The 14,074-nt window shown below is 39.3% G+C and overlaps 1 long non-coding RNA gene across 1 annotated transcript; it reads left to right on the plus strand.

Moving 5' to 3' along the window:
• The first annotated feature begins 1,843 nt into the window (after positions 1-1,843).
• Positions 1,844-13,398, plus strand: LOC116585614. The gene is made up of 4 exons (XR_004283724.1): positions 1,844-2,130; positions 4,789-4,888; positions 6,463-6,539; positions 13,202-13,398. It is a non-coding gene; the product is annotated as an uncharacterized LOC116585614 (long non-coding RNA).
• Positions 13,399-14,074: the final 676 nt, after the last annotated feature.

Consider the following 14,074-nt stretch of genomic DNA (forward strand, 5'->3'; position numbering starts at 1 on the left):
AACGTGCAAATAAGACATCCTCAGGTCAACATCATGAAGACTTGCAGCTGTCTCCAAAAAAGTGAACTAATTTCCTCACTAATTTTACACAGGATTACCAGAATATCTTCACAGGGAAAAAAAAAAAAAAAAAAAAAAAAAAACACTGTGATATAATCCCTATAGGAAAAGGAACCAAAAATAAAATGATAATAATGTTAGCGAATAGTAGCACTTCAACAATTCCTTAAATAGGTTAGGTGGATACTCCAGCAACATTTGTCCCATTTTTCCACTAATGATTTTTTTGCTGATAAAATGCTAAACCCTAAGCCTTTGAACAATTTGGTTGTGTTTTTTAATCAGTGTTATTTATAACCCAGTAAATCTAATATTCCCGAGCTGATGCTAAAATATTTGTCCCAACAAAGCAAAAGGCCAATTCTCTGCTTCCCTATTTCAATGCTGTAAGAGGGCAGATCATACCTATGTGCCTGGGGATGTCCAGACTCACAGGACAGGATGGCACCAAGGTGGCCATGAGAGTCAAAGGAACGTGGGAAGAGAAACTACCTATTTCACAATTTCCCTAAATGTTAGCCCTTAAAATACTGTTTAAAAAATGTGTTTATGGTTAGATCAATACTCTGCATTAAAGGTAAAAGGGGGGAAGGGGAGAAGGAGTAGGAAGAGGAAAAAGAAGAAAGGGAGGAGGAAGAATAAGCAGAGGAGAAGGAAGAGGAAGACAACAATGACAGCCCTGGAATGGTGCCTTGTATATGGTACTGAGAGGCCAGCAAGCCTTGTTACCTACAGGGATAAAGCTTAGGAACAGATCTGAAGCTCTCCAGGTCCTAACTTTTACTCTGTAAAATAAAACTGTAACAATTCCAAAACTATTTAGGAAGAAAGTTCTCTGTAGAATAAAATGCCAAACAATTGCTTTTTGTGGCAGTTTCCATAGCAGTTAAGACGGACTAAAACCGAATCATTTTTGCTGAAGTCCGAGGCATTGAGCTGATGACTTGCTGCATGTGACTCCTGCCCTCAGAACCCTAGTTTTCTTATCTGTGAGATGGGAATATGACAGCGTTTGTGCTAGCTGTTTTCGATTATCCCTCACAATTGCTCTCCGTGTTTGCCCATCCTGCTCTTGGCTCTGGAAAGGACTCTGTGGAGCTGACCAACAGGCTATCTTGAATCTAACTTTCAACTGGATGTGTCCAGTGGCAAGCAAAGATGAACAACTGTGGGATAAATTGGGGGCAGGGGGTGGTATTTGTTCCTCTGGATCCCTCCTTAGTAGGGAGGGCTTATCTGTTACTGCCCAAGTCACAGCTCCAGTTAAGTGGTCCTCTCCAGGTTCTGCTAACAGCCCCCCTTCTTGCTCCTGCAGGCCTAGAGGAGGTCACCAAAACTGCATTTCCAACAGGTAAGATGCTTCACCATCCTTTGTTTATCTTCTCTCAGTTGCAATCACAGCCCTGTAAATAGTCACTTTATTAAAATGTCTTTAACCTACAGGAATGTCTCATCTGTTTCCTGCCAACCCAAAACCACAGCTGGTACCACAGGAAGGGCCTGAGGAAATAAGCGCTCCTCATGGAATTCTGAGATTAGGTTGTTCATATATTTAAGAAGAACATGGATACTTTCTCTGTAGGTGGTGAACGGAACACTGGTATTCCATGTGGCACAGTGGTATCATCATTGTTTGAGGTAGAACTGAAGATGGCCTGGCACAAGGAGCGAATGGAAGGGGACAGACTGGGAGATTAAGCAGCTGTGACACTCAGTTTCTATGGTGACAATACTGTTTAGAATGTTTTGGGGGTTGGTCAGTTGCTTCCGAGAGCCCCGGAGAGCTGACATGCCCTGAGAAAGGAACAACTGGGCTCTTTAACTGCCCAGCTATAACTCAAGTGGAAAATCAGAAAGCCATGATGATACCTTCACTGTAGCGCTTTTCTCCAGGGGTCATAGGGCTGCTGTGTCTGGGATTGATTACAAGTAATCAACTTGTAATCAAGTTGAGTCGGGACACCAATTAAACGCTTACCTACACCAGATCTGGTATGCAATGGCTCTAATGGAGAAACTGTGAGACCATGCTACATGAAGTGGCCACATTGAGGCAGAACAAAAATGAGGGTAAGAACCCTGCAGAAATGGGAATCCTGAGATAGATTTTTTTTTTTTTTTTTTGGACAGGTAGAAATTTTTAAAATATTTTAAAATATTTTTAAAATAAAAATTTTAGCTCCTAGAATAGCCAAGACAGGAATTCAAGGCCCAGTCTGGGAACAAACAGCATATATGTCAAAACAAAACAAAATACACAACACAGGACATTGCCAATTTATATAAAGAAGAGTAAGTTGCGGTAGCATGTATGGGTACGCACACCAGTAGTGTTAGACCAAATATGCTAAAATATGAAACTTCATTTAGGGAAAATTTATTGGTAAGAGTACACACATCTCACCAGAAATTAAATTAGGCCTGTGCTTGGGTGGCTAATTCAACTGGGATTCAGGAAGTGCCTAAAACTAATGAAGTTGAGAGGTCAGAACTTCCCGGGCATATGCATAGGTGAAGGAGTCTGAATTCTCTGGGACATGGGAAGGGCAGCATAAATCTTGTATTTAACCTCCTCAGCCATCCTGAACCACCACAACCCCAGGGGACACTCCCTTCACCAAAATATTAAAAATGATTCCATGAGGGGGCATTGGTCTCCTTTGAAAACAATGTATCAGCCGTGTTCCTAGGCCCCAAATGACGGGAAGTGTTGCAAATGAGTTGCTTTCCTGACTTCAGTGGCAACAATAGATCAACTGTCTCCTCCTTCTAGAGAAGGAGAGAGAGATTACAGGAAATAATCACTATCCTAAAATATAGAGGAAACACACCACTTGAGGGTTTTGATATATAGGGATAAAATGGCAATGGTTAATGGGGTCTCAGATCATTAGGCATTAAATAGATAGGCAAGCTTTCTAAGTTCTATTTCACATATATAAGAAAGTTCTAGGTATTGGTGACGTGGTAAGACATCTAATTCACATCTTCAGGGCTAATTATGACCTTTAATACAGTATTCAGACCTAAGCTAGTTCAAAAAATCTTGACTTTCTTGATCATGGCAGAAGATACCTCCCTCTGAGGACAATCTCAAACAAGTGGCCATCGATGTGTGCTATGAATATTCATCCAAATCTTCTTTAAAAGACTTCTGGGGACATTCATCAGACTCTCTGAGAGTTATTTGACATTGACTCTGTACCAAATTAATTCCTAAGACCCCAAAACGCAACTATAATCTACCATTCTTAAGGGAAAGCAGGTGATTAATTCTTGACCCACAACTTCTCACAGTGGATCCAGTGGGAAACTGAATTCTGTTTTTTCTTCTCATCCTAGAACTTACAGTGGAAAAAAAAATGTAGAACTTCCAATTTTGTTCATTGACCCACTGAAAAGAACTACCATATTAAGGACTTAGTAGAAGTCTCTGCAACTGTTCCCCACTCTAACACATGCTGACATACTTTTTACATGGCGTTACTGTAGAGATTAAGATAGAGGAAATAAAATTCACCAAAGACATGAAGAATGCTTAATAGGTATTACTAACTTATCTGCATTTAACTCGTATGTTTGGCCATAGCTAAACCTAGGGTAATAATATTTAATTTCACAAGCATGTCAAGTTATGACACCAAAACATTACAGCAACAGTAATAATCATGCAAAATTGATGTGTTTTTTTTTTTAATTGATCACCTAAAAGCCTTAACTTGGGTCAGTGTAGAAAGGTAATCAAATCAGCCAGTTAATAGAAGCTTGTTTTGTGGAGGGTAAAAAAGGAGACTTTAAAAGTCTATTTCCAAGATGCATTAAAAAAAAATATGGACTAATTTTTGAGTGGGGTCAATAAACCAATATTCCCCTTGCAACACTAAACTCAGCAGCTACCACAGGAGGACCTTCTGTAAATGGATAATTATTCCTATGATCTGATTTTGTTCTTAATGTTAAATATGAAACCTAAGGCAGAGAGCAATGACTTTATATAGATTGATACTTAAGTCTGCAGAATTTTTTTATTTCATCCAGTGAAAGAACTAGGAACTCAGATATTTCAGATCTACGATTATTACATAAGATTATCCACCTAAATTTGGAGTAGAATTTCATTAGTAACCTAAAGCCTGTCAATGTTCTCTCCTTTTTACCCTGGGATCTTCACTAGTACTTTTTTTTTTTTTTTTTTTTTTAACTACCAAGTAGCAATTAGATTCAGTTTTATACTTGTCTTAGTCTCCACATCTCCAAAGTGGATTAATGACTTTTTCAACCAATATGTGGTTATCACTGGAGACTTTTCCTTTCTGAACCTTCATCTTCCCACATGAGTCAAAGGGGCTTAGAATAGTTGACCTACTTTCTGGCGATGGCTTGGTTTTTCTGGAAATGAAGCCTTTAATCATATGGAAGGTCTCTGGAACACGTGCCCTGATAGGTAATCCAGGGTAACTGTGGTATACCAAGACTTTAAAAAAAAAAAAAAAAGAGGATGGCTTCTTCACTAGAAGGAAAATACAAAATAAACAAAACACTCAATCCCAAAACTAAACCTTCCAAGGTTACCAATGAGTGTAACTTTCAAGTATCAGGGAATTCTTCACAGTTGCTAAAAAGCACAGGCTTTTAAAATCACAGGTGACTGTTCAAAGAAGTTTGACCCAAATCCTAAAGTTAAACATAATATTTAATGTTTCATTTCTTTTTTTTTTTTTTCTGTAGAAGCCAAATAGTTTTTAGAACCTACGACCTGAGCTACTTTAGCAATTGGGAAGGGAGGGAGAAGTCATTCATGAAAGGATAAAAGTGGGACCACATTAAGGTAAGAAAATGCTATCTTCTTTGACACTGTATGTATTACTAGTGCCCAGCCTGACACTTGATATACAGTAGGTTTTTAATACATGAATGAATTGCTTGAATGAATGCACAAAGAGAAAAAAGACAGGCTGAGAGTTTTCCAAAGATAATCCTCACCCCATAAAATCAGCCTCAAGTCATCATGAAGTACTTCCTCTGGAAAAATACAGCTCTTCCACACGCTTTTTTTTTTTTTTTAATTTTGCTTATAACTCAAAAGGAAACAAAGAACAGGCATGCAGGATCAATTACTATCTTTGATTATTTATTGTAAAACAACTGTGCTCCATAGAATCCTCTCCAGGATTTCATCCAGGAAGTGGTTTATTTGTCTAATATATTGAACTGTCCAGGAAAAAAAAAAACCCTTAGGGAAATGAAATATATTTTATTGAGTGTTCCAATTATATCCCTTTATATTGTAGTTAAGTAGGTTTTTCCATCCTCTTTCCTATCTATCTCTTTTCCCTTCCTCTTTTCTGTCCTGTCTCCTACAGTTCCAGGATTATCCGCCCCTATCTCTCCCATTCCTGTTCCTTTATTTGTGGTAAAACATTTCCCATCTCTTCTGCTTCTTTGATTTAAATATCATCCATGTCTCCTTGATGTAACAATTTAATTACTCTTTCTAGAAAAAAAAGCCATATCTAATCTTAATTTCCCCCCCTTCCTCATAATTGGATAATTGCACATTTGGTAGCTTCATCAGTTAATTGTGCATGTGCAAAAAATGCTTTAATATGTTAAAGACACTACTTTATTTAGTTGTTAGCAAAAGGCATTAATGCTTGGGTTTAGACAATTTGTGAATAGATTATAGCTTCCACATCCTGTTAATAGCACCTGGGGCCAATATGACTTCTGTTCTTAATGAAGGAATGGCTTCTTACAGAGTTTGAATCCTATAGAAAAATGGAATGAAACATATTTCTCAGAACTAAAAAGTCTGTGCTTGGGGTTACTGTGCTGGTTTCTGAGTAGATCATCTAACCCAGCAACAGCCTTTGTGAAAATGGTAGAAAGTAAATGGAAGTGACATTTATGACAAAGGTCAAAGAACTGGCTCAAGACCTAATTTAGAAGGGTTCCTAATTGAAGTTTTATGATGGAAGACCCTAGGGTCTAGTTACTTTATTAATTTTTTTTTCCTGTCTACCACAGGTAAAACATATTATCAAAAATTTTTAAATAGATCCTCCCAACTAATCCTATACCCAAAGAAATGTTTCTATAGGAAATGGACTTGAGAGGAACCAATGGCTATGTCACCCCTCCTTGTGATCAGCATATATAAAAGTGAATTCAGATCAAGAGCATCAGATAGCTCTGAGGAAAAGCTGATGGCCTACTGAGGGTATTAAAAAATTGTATTACACCCCTGCTTCTGGAAAATGCTGAAGAGGATAATGGGTTTGTTACTGAGACTCTGAAATTCCTCCACACCATAAGAAGGGAAATTTTATTTTCTCTGCGGTGTACTACACTGAACACCCTTGAGGAACATGCCTGTCTCTTCTTTTGTCTTGATGTCTCTAGCATTAAGGACATACAACATGACCAATTGCTAGTACATGACAAAATTGAAAAAAAGGCAGGAAGAAAAAGGGTCACAGGTAAGTGGATAGCAAGAAGGGAAGATGAGAAGAAAGAAAGGATGGAAAGGTAAGATTAGAGTAGAAAGAGGGAAAAAAAAACAGGAGAAAACAGAAGGCTACATAAAAATTATGCAATGTCAAAGAAGTAATTAGAACTTAACAGTCAGATGTACTGTATTGTAATTACTTCTTCATCTGGAAACTGTGGCCAATACTATCTACTTTGTGGAATTTTTGTGACCATGAGAAATTATTTATTTTAAGAGCCTTTTTATATATTGGTTCATTACTACTCTGGAAAGGCTAAAACTTCACATCTCCCCTCTCTTACCTAGGTTACTCCTGAAAAATCTTTGATCCCAGCTGGGGTAAAGAAACATTTATGAATCTTCTGGCCTATCGGAAAGGAGGCTGTCCAAAGGGGATATGCCAGATAAGGGACCGCAAACAATTTAGGGGCAAAAAACAATCATCAAGAGAAACATGGATAGTCTGCTGGGTAATTAGCTGGTCAGTGGTTACAACTAGAACTCAATGGAAAGCCTCAAGAAGAACAATCTGGAGCAAACACACCTTCTTCCCAGCTCCCTCTCCAGGGCAGTCCTTGCTCCAGGGACATGGAACCTCGAAATGTCACCTTCTCCTCCCATATGATTTTTCTTCCTCTTCATCATCCTCTCCTTGAATTTAAGCTTTGTCACTTGCTTAACCCAGTGAGTTTTGCTCATGTGTTTGATTGACAGCTGTACATTTGCAGCATTAGCTCCTGCCTTCCTGGTGGGGTACTCAAGCTCATTTCACTGCTCACTGTGACGGTAGAAAACATCTCAAGGTACAAGGGATTCAGTGAGATGGGGAGAGGCGAGAGAAAAACAACACATTCATACTTTAAAACTTTTGTGTTTGTCATGTAAAACAAACACAGGATAGATACTCAGCGAAAGGTAGCTATTATTTGCAGAGACAGTATGGACTAGGATAATATTGATAAAATACTCAAACACAAAAATAAGTACCTGCTAGAGCTACCTGCAAGACATAGACCTCCTTACCCACAGACATGGTTCTGATGGCAAGACATGATGCCACATCACACACACACACACACACACACATAAGAAAATATTTGTTACTGACATAATTAAAGTCCCTTGGGAGAGCAGGAAAGCCCTTTCGAAGCAGGTTTGAAATGGCTTAACAGAGCAAGAAAAAAAGAGCGTGTGCCAGTACCAAGTCAGAAACGAACACTGCAAATAACACGCCCATAGACCAAACTCAACATCCAAACCAATTTGTGGGTGGAATCTAGCTGCCTCTGCACGTGACTATCCTGGCAACCACTGCAGGGTAATACAGCAGAGTGCCAAAGAAGAAATGAGAGTTTGTGGTATGGTCAATAATTCTTGTAAGAACTGCAAGAAGCCAACATTCCCCCATGAACTAGAATTGTTAGAAAATAGTACGCATTCGGGCTCTCCGCTCAGCGGGGAGCCTGCTTCCTCCCTCTCTCTCTGCCTGCCTCTCTGCCTACTTGTGATCTCTCTCTGTCAAATAAATAAATAAAATCTTAAAAAAAAAGAAAATAGTATGCATTGGACACATTCATTCCAAATCATCTATTGAGTCAAGCCCTATGCCAAGCAGCATAGATAGAAAATTAGTATGTGACACAGATGTCCCTCTGAAGGAACCTAAAGTCCAGAAGTAGACTAAAAATTACACAATTTGTTTATGGTTTATTAAAATGTTCATTATTACTCTATAATATAATTGCATATAATGTATAGTCTATACATAGGGGGAGTAATTACCTATAAAATGAGCACCAAGACAGTAGTGTGAAGCTGGTATATGAAAGACTCACTGAGTTACTGATTCAGAAAGAGTGTAACTGGGAAGATAATCTGGTTGACCTTAAGTCCTTGACATGAGCAGGCTGTGTTGGGGGCAGGGCAACTCTGTGGATTCCAGTTCAGTCTGTCCACTCAGGACACCCCTCACCATAACCCCCCTTCAGACCCTGGGACAGAGCCATGTCAAAGAATAGGCAAACGGAAAATTACAATCTCCTACTTCCTCCAACTCAGAAACATGTAAGGGCACATTAGTTCCCAGATAGGAGCCAAATCCTCTGCTTATGGAATAAACACAACCTCATTGGAAAAATCCTTGAATTTAACAGGTTTTTTTAAAATGCTATCTCTTAAAACCTCTAAAATTAAAATTCTAACACGTGTCTGTATGTTTGTTCCTATCCTCATACTGACTCACCCAAGTACTCTTTTTCCTCTAGAGGTGGTCAAAAGACGTGCTGCTCCAAAACACTCTCCAAGTTCCCACTGCTTCCAGGATTATCAACTCATCTCTTTTAGACACAGAAAAGGTTTCAGATTACAATGTCAGGGTCGTACTAGTTAGCCACTTCATAATCTTACAATATTGCCTCGTGTTACTAAAAATGCCAGAAAGAAAGACTAACAAAACCCTTTCTTATTTCCCAACCACACACACGTCAATGATCAGAGCCAAAGAGAGAGCATGAAGAAGCAAACAAAACTGAAGCCACTTGCCACAACATCCATAAACACATGAAATAAAATGATGAATAAAGATAGTTACAAAACAACAACAACAACAAATACTGTGAATAGTCTAGTATTATAGTATTATCAGTCTGACAATAGTGTCTCTTACACTGAGACAGAAAATTCAATGAGTGACCAAGGTTAAATCCCTTTGAATACCCAGAAATGTATAAATAAAAAAAACAGAAATCAAGGGAAAGAACTATTCACTGAGCTGAACACTATAAATGGTCTCAGTCAAGTTCTGCCTGAGGCAACAGAAGACTTTTTGACAACTCTTATTGAAGGAAAAAGGACTCTCCCCTCTGGGTTGCCCCACGCTAGCCTCAGTTCAAATGAGAGAGGCTGTATTCACAGACATCATTGTCGGTGAGCCAAGTTCGTTAGGTAATGCCTGAGAGGACTGCAGTGGCAGGTGAAGAATGGCACCAGAAGCAAATCAACAAATTAGCAAAAGCAATTCACTGATGGATGGATAGCCTACTGAGTGGCGCTAGATGAATTGGATTTCCGTAGGCAAAGAAAAAAGAGTTGACCTAAACAGCACAACTTATACAAAATTTAAAACAAAACAGATCATAAACTTCAATGTAAAACATGAAACTATAAAGCTTACACACACACACACACACACACGCGCGTGCACGCGCACGCGCATAGGAAAGAATCTTGTGTATCTATGAATAGGTCAAGAGTTTACACTTGATCCTAAATGTGTAATCCATCAAAGAATAAAATTTAAACATTCAACCTCATCAAACCCTTTTGCTCTGTTAAAGACCTAATTTAGAAAATACAAAGACATATTACAGCCTAGGAGAAAATATGTGTAACTCAAATAACCGACAAAGCTCTTTCCTGTAGAATATATAAAGAACTATCAAATCTCAACACTGGGGGGGGGCGTGTCCGAAAATGGGCAAAACCTAGGAAAAGACATTGCACTGAAGAAGATATGTCAATGACAAATAAACACATGAATGTATGTTCAACATCTTTAATCATTAAAGAAATGTAAGTAAAACCACAGTATATATGAACACATATCTACCAGAAAAACTAAAATTGAACACAGTGATTGTATCAAATATTATTAAGATGCAGAGAAGCTGAATCACTCATATACTGCAAATGTGAAATGGTAAAGTCACTCTGGAAAGTAATTACAAAGTTCCCTTTAAAACTAAAAGTGAGCTTACCATACAAGCTAGCAATTGCAATCTTGGATGTATATTCCAAAGAAATTAAACTTATTTTCACAAAGCAATTTGTACACAAATATGTCTATCAACCTTATTTATAACAGTCAAAATCTGGAAAGCACCCAGTGTCCTTCAATGGGTGAATAGTTAAACAAACCATATATTCATACCTTGCAATACTGCAAAGCAATAAAAAAGGACACACTCTTGCTGCACACTGTAACTCAGATGAACGTCAAGGAACTTTTGCTGAGTTACAGAAAAAACCTGCCCAGCTCAAAAGGATAAATGCTTCATGATTCCATCGATGAAACATTTGTAAAAAAAACACAATTGTAGCAATGGAGAAAATATCAGTGACTGCCAAGAGTTAGGAATAAGGAAGAAGGAGTAGATATGTCCAAAAAGATACAGACTCTTCTGATAATGGTAAAGTTAAGAATTCTTGGCTACAGTGTTGATTACATGAAGCCGCATGGGAGATATGACTACATAGAGCCACGCATGGGCACGTGCCCATGTGCACACACATGCACACACACCACACTTAACAAAGGACTGCATATATAAAAGGCAAAATCTGGGGGAGCCTGGGTAGCTCAGTGGGTTAAGCCTCTGCCTTCAGCTAGGGTCATGATCTCAGGGTCCGGGGATCGAGCCCCACATCAGGCTCTCTGCTCAGCAGGGAGCCTGCTTCCCCCTCTCTCTCTGGCTGCCTCTCTGCCTACTTGTGATCTCTGCCTGTCAAATAAATAAATAAAATCTTAAAAAAAAAAAAAGGTAAAATCTGAGTAAGGGCTAGGTTGTACCAAAGTCAAATTCCTGCTATGATATTGTAGTAGAGTTATACACCATATTACCACTGGAGGAGGCTGTGTTAAGGGTCACAGAACCTCCTTGTACATTTCTTTGTAATTTCCTGTGAATCTTTAGTTACTTCAAAATAAAGAGTTCTCTCTTTTTTCTTTTAAGTAAATTGGAACTTCCAGTCCAGACCTTATAGTATAGACCCATTTGTACCCTGCTCCTCTCACTAGTGACAATTATACACCCTACAAATGGTATAAGAGAAAAGAGAAGTAGCAGTCTGAGTAGACCTGAGAAGGTGAGCTGGTCTGGGACAGTGCGAGTAGAGGAGGAGCACTGTGGTAGGGTATCTTGGTGCCCCATCCAACAGCAGACCACACAGATCTGGGATTCCCCAAACCCTGACTCAGTAGAAGGCACTCCATGGGGCCTCATTCTTCCCTCAGATAGAATGGAAGTCCCTTGATGACACCTGGCAAACGTGACACAAATGATAAGGGGGATCCCTTAGGAGTCTCACTAAAAAATCAGCATCTGGGGAAAGCACCCTCTTTCTCATCCTGATCTGAGATTCCCTCTTTTTGCCAACTGGTACCCAGGTGGCAAATACTACAAGCAAGAGAGATGAAGCAGCACAGGCTGCAGACACACGTTATCCCTTCAGGCCCCCAAACTCCCCTTCTCCTCCCAGAGACAGCGGATGGGGCAGGTAGGATGGCAAACAAGGAGCAGTCTCAGCAAGCAGCCTGGCTGAGGAAGTTGCTTTGTTTGGCGGCCAAGGTTTTCATCCCCACCAGAGACAAGGAGGTGGTGGACAGAACTGAAAGGAGGATCCAAGTCCATCAAGCCTCCTAATTCAGGAAACCTCACCAGTAGACCAACCAACAACCCCCCCCCCAAAAAAAAAACCAACAACAACACAAAAAAACCCACAAACCAAAAACATACCCAACGACAAAAACAACAGCAATAAAAACATTACAATTTAACAAATGGGAAAAATAAACGAAGAGGTATTTCACTGAAAAAGATATACAGATGTAAATAAGAACCTGAAAAATGCTCAACATTATTAGCCACCAGGGAAATAAAAATTCAAACCGCAAGGAGGTATCACTGCACTCCTATCAGAATACCCGAAGTAAAAAAAAAAAAAAAAAAAAAAAAGCAACAACAGTAAAAGCTGTCAAGGATGTAATGAAGCTGAATCACTCCTGTATTACTGGTAGGAAGGTAAGATGTTACAATCACTCCGGGAAACAGTTTGTTAGTTTCTTATAATATGAAGCAGGCAACTACCATAGGTTCCAGCAACTGTAACTACAAGCATTCATCCCAGGGAAATTAACACTTATATTTCCACAAAAACTAAACACAAAATCAGGTTTATTCCCAACAGCCCCAAGCTGGAGCCAGCCCACTTACCTTTAACAGTAAATAATTAGGGACGCCTGGCTGGCTTAGTTGGCAGAGTGTGCAACTCTTAATCTTGGGGCTCTGAGTTGGAGCCCCATGCTGGGTGTAGAAATTACTTAAAATAAAATCTTTTTTTAAAAAAAAAGTGAACAATTAAATCAACTGTGGAACACCCATATCTCAGAATACTACTCAGCATTGAAAAGGAGTGAAATAATCATACGTATAACAACTGGCTATTTTCCCAGGGAATGATGCCAATTAAAAATATATATAAAGGTCCTGGAAAAACAAAGAGGATTAGTCACACGCTGGTTTATTAAACAGCAATTCAGTAATCCCAACTCTTTGCCTGGCACAGTCCCAAGTCTTGGGACCAGCAGGGACCAAAGTCCCCGACACTGAGGAGTGTATATTCTAGTGAGGAGAGGCAGACAACCAACGTATGTACAGGGTGCCTGATGTGGCAGATGGTCTGAAGGGGATAAAAATAAAAAGGCAGGGTAATGTGACATAGTTTAGAACAAAATCATTAGGTTGTGTGTAGAAGAGAGGATGGGTGGGAAAGCTCTTGGGATTCTATTGTCATCTTGTCGCTTGTGAGACTTTTGTGAAAACCTGTCTGATTAATCAGGGATAACTTGTATCTTTGCTTCATTTCTTTGCACAGGATGGAGGACATCAGGCTATGAGTGAAGTTTACAGAAACTCTTGGCTTGTACGTTCAACAGTATAAATCTACCAAGTGGTGTCATTTTAATTTCCATCACCCTCCCCTCCTGGTGCAGCTAGAGGGCTTGTCCTGACTGATGGCTCCATCAGTAACAAAAGGAGGGTTTGGGCAACAATACTGGATACTCTTTGACAGGTTGGATTTTTCTCCTCTGCACTTTGTCACAAATAAAACGTGTTCTGTTTTGGATTCCTATAGTCCTCATTTCTCCTCTAATGAATCTCCATCACCCTTCAGACTTTGTAATCATTTCCCACACCTTCCCTACTCTTTATAACTAAAAATAAGAAGATAGCCACTTTCCCTGGCACCACTTGCCTTGGACTCACCACTTAACATTTCTTGTCCCCTTGTATTTCCAACCGAGGAAAGATGCAGCTGCCTCTGTCATGTTGGATTTCTTGTTTCTATTCCCCAACTTTTCAGACACTCCAGCTTCCTCTTTCTGCTGAAGCTTCTGCTCTCTATTCTCTGCTTTTTTTTTTTTTTTTTTTCCCCTGCATGAAACATCACTTTATCTTCTGCAGCCTCCTGCTCCAGGGGATTTTTATTAACGTTACTGAGATTATCAGATGCCAATGATGTGAAAGGTGAAGACATTCTATTGATGTTCTCTTAACTAATATACATGTGTCCCCCGGGGAAGATTTTTCTTATCAAATTGCTTCCCTGTGCCTTCAAAGGACAAATGGAATGAGCTGAAACAATTATTCAGGAACTCAAGACCTTAAGAGCAACAGCTGCTACTGATAATGAAGTAGGATTTTGTTCTGAACTATGTCACTATTAATCACACTTCCTAGATAAGTT

The sequence above is a fragment of the Mustela erminea genome, chromosome 3, assembly GCF_009829155.1.
Source record: "Mustela erminea isolate mMusErm1 chromosome 3, mMusErm1.Pri, whole genome shotgun sequence".
NCBI lineage: Eukaryota > Metazoa > Chordata > Mammalia > Carnivora > Mustelidae > Mustela > Mustela erminea.